This window comes from Chlorocebus sabaeus, chromosome 2 (assembly GCF_047675955.1).
Source record: "Chlorocebus sabaeus isolate Y175 chromosome 2, mChlSab1.0.hap1, whole genome shotgun sequence".
Taxonomy (NCBI): domain Eukaryota; kingdom Metazoa; phylum Chordata; class Mammalia; order Primates; family Cercopithecidae; genus Chlorocebus; species Chlorocebus sabaeus.
The window spans coordinates 5,548,068-5,551,764 of record NC_132905.1 but is presented as its reverse complement, the minus strand read 5'-3'; positions in this window follow the sequence as shown (position 1 = coordinate 5,551,764).

Genomic DNA, 3,697 nt, shown 5'->3' with positions numbered 1-3,697 from the left:
TCGGGTCTTGCTTGAGGCCTGAGCCTCTGGGAGGCTCTTCATGGGAAAAGTTGCCCCCATCCCCACCAGGGGCAGCCCCCTCCACAATGGGTTGCTCTTCTGAGTATGGTCCAGAAGCTTCTAGAGAGAAAATGTCAGCACCAAGCCCCAACCTCATGAAGCTGACGGTCCAGGGGGAGGGCAGACAGCAAACAGAAACAGATAAATAGTGAGAAACAGAGCCGATATCAAGGGGTCGTGCTCCATGTGTTTTCAGAGCTACTAGGACTGCCTGGAATGACCGTCCACACTTATTTGTGTACTGAATGCAAACCCCATATGGTCGGAGCCATGCTGATCTTGGTGCATCTTTGTGTTGAGTACAGGGCTTGCATACAGTAGGCGCTCAGCAGATGCATGCTAAGTGAAGGCCCGTGTGAACAGCAAGGCAGAAAAGTAGGTGCAATGGTGCAAGAAAGAGCAACTGGGAGAGCTGCTAAAAGAGGGTGTCTGAGCAGAGGGAGCAGCTCGTGCTGAGGCCCTGGGGCAGGAACATGATTCCATATTCCAGGGAGGTCAGCAGGGCTGGAGAGCAGGGGGAGGTGGCGAGAGGTGCGCTTGCAGAGATGAACCTGTGGGGTGTGATCAGGAGTGTGGATCTTGATTCTCTCCTCCTGATGGGTTATTCTTCTAGATGCAGCCCAGAAGCTTCTACAGGAAGATGTCATGGAGCACCAGCTCCAGACTCTTGTCCCTCCTCAGAAAGCAGGAAGGTGTGATTCCACATGCCTGCCTGTTATCTGTCAGCTAGTGTTAACGTGCCCACCAGCAGGACAGAGGCCGGCTCAGAAAAGAAGAGCTCAGAAAAGAAATTTGGAAACATCCGTGAGGGCCAGGGAACTGGGAAGAGCATGGTAAACATGAGCCCTCTGCTCTTGGCTGAGCCCAAACCAGACTCACATCTCCATCATTAGGGGCCTTTTTTGGAGACGAGAAAGCAGGCAGAAAGCCTGTCCTGTTGAAAATGGACCTATGTTTTCTAGAATAAATAGTAGCAGCATAATGACTCTTTAGTGTAGATAAAAATGTGTTGCTGACACTTAGCAAGAGACTAGGCACCCAGTGACAGGGGAGAGGTAGGTTTGGATGAGACACAGCTCAGAATTGTCCAGATCACAGATGGTTTGGGAAGCGGCCTAGTGGCTGTGAGCCTTAAGGGTGACAGCGGAGAGGGGCCCCTAAGTTGCACGTCTCAGTGTGACGCAAGGCAGGCCAACCTTCCTGGGTGGCGTGACCTGCCCTGCCCTCCCGCTCTGCAGCTGGCTTCACTGGCTTCCCCTCAGCCCGTGTCCCTGCATTTTTCTATCACTGCTGGGACACGGTTTCCCCAACCTTGCCACATGCTTTGCAGATGTTGGCACCAGCCTGTATCCCTGGCCACCTGGCAGTCATTGGACCTATTAAACTGGAGTTCACATGCAACACAGTGGTGCTTGGCTAGGGTCCCTCCCTCCCCCTGCCTACTCCACCGGGCTGTGAGCTCTGAGTGCAGACGTACTTCCTGTCTCTGGAAATCCAGCACCTGGAACAGTGCCTGGTGCAATGTACGAGGTCAATAAATAGCTGCCAAGACAGGGATAGGTAATCCCATTTTATGGATGAGGAAAGTGAGGCCACGTGGCAGAGCCCTGTGTTCCTTCTCTCCCACTCAAGTGAGATGCCCAGGGTACTAATTTAAGGGGGCGCTCACCTTCAGAGTCCAATCCTGTACTAGCACCCCTTGTGAGTGAGTACCAGCTTAAGTACAATGCCTTGCTTGCCTCACCCTTGTCCCATCCCAGAGAGGAAGGAGGTGAAGGGCAGAGGGACAGTGGCCAGATAGCCCCTAGCCCAGGGGGCCCTCCACCCCACTCCGGAAGTATCTAGGCTGCCCTAAAAGTCCTGAGGTGAGCTCACTCTGTTCATCGCGTCCAGATACCCAACGGTGCAGGGAGCAATCAAGTTAGCCATTTCCCCCAGTGAGCTTGACTTTAGGGGACTGGAGGAGCTATTTGTAGCACTTTTAAAACCTTTTATAGATCAGTGTGTTACCACTGACGACAGTGGAAGAAATGCTGCTATTAGAGGCAGGAGCTTTAAGAGGTTTGGTTATTGGCTATTTCTGATCGGGAATGCCGTGCTGGGAATCAATGCTCCATGCGTCCTTACAGTGCTGTGTGAGGAGGTCACACGTTGGCTTCGCACTCCCTCCTGCTATGTCTTTGCTCTTGTGTCTGCTCTCCCTCATCTTCTTTCTCTTTCTTTTGCTCTTTCTTCTCCTCCTTGCCTTTCTTTTTCTTCCTTTCCTTCCTCTTCACAGAGTCCAAGGAATTCTAAGGAAATGAGAAGTGTGGGTTCCTAGGGTTTCTCACCTTGACCACCCGGGCTCATGCTGAGAACTAGGTTCCTTCAAAAGGCCTGTTGCATCTGTGGAAGTGGCTCTTCTGGAAGAGTCTGTGGCACCCATGGACAACAGCAGAGTGAGGCCCATTGAGACCATGAGGCTCATGTGATTCCTAATTCCACTAAACACTACGGGTTGGATGCCTGCTACCTGCCAGGGGGTGCCTTTCTTGGAAGGAAGCCAGACGCAGCCCCAGGAAACCACAGTGCAAGATGGAGGAGGGCAAGGCCAGTGGAGGAGCTGAGGAATGACACCCAGGTCCCGTTGAGTGAACCAAGATGGCGCCAGGTGGGGTTGGCCTTGGAGTGGGCCAGGACAATTGAGTGGGGGAGGTGCTCATGGGTATGGCAGTGGTGAGGGGGCAGAGAAAGGCATTTGAGGAGGAGGTAAAAAAGGGAAGTGGATAAGAAGATTTAGTCTTGGGTTCAGATCTTTGTTTCACAGCTTTCTGGCCATGTGACCTTGCTGAAACCGCTTCCACTTCTGGATCCTCTTTTCTGACAAGTGAAAGGGGGCCTACCTTGCAAAGGAATGACACAAGATGACGTTTGTTGTGTGTTTGCCCCCTGCCTGGCATATCCTCAGAATGTGGTTTGTGATATCTTGATGAACTTGACAACAGAGGCAAGCTGTGCATGCAACATCGCTGGGCGTGCAGAAAAGCCTAGAAAGGTAATCCTAGAAGCCCTTGCTAATGAGCACTTACTGTGTGCTAATGAGCACTTATATGTGCCAGGCAGCATTCTGCAAGCTGTGTGTGTCCTGCCACTCAGTGCTCATGACAAGGACTCAATGGGAAGGATTCACCACCATGATGCCCACATGCCTGGAGAAGTGGGTCCCCTGGAGGGAAGCGGCTGCCCAGCAGCTCCTGGAGCCGGCATCCTCCTGGGCATGTCAGCTCTGGAGCCATGCTCCTCTCACCGTAGTTCTTGTCCCCCTATTGAAGGGCTTCGGGGGCCAGATGAGGGGTTTGGGCTCTATCCTGGCAGAAGGGGAGAAGGGGTGGCAGCCTCTGAAAGTGTCTGTGCAGACCAGGCCCAGTCTTATTACTGGTGGCCAGTGGGGCAAAGGGCCTTGGGGGCTGTGGAGCAGCCACTATTGTTCCTGTTTCTAGGAACTTCTCTCTCTCTCCCCAGCCTCATCACTGGGGAGCATCTTGTCTAGGGTTTCTGGAAGGCTGTCTTCTTACTTCCTTCCAGCTTCTTGTCCTGATGGCGTTGTGTGCCAGGGGGCTCACGGAATATTGTTTTCCTCTAATGACTCAGACAACTG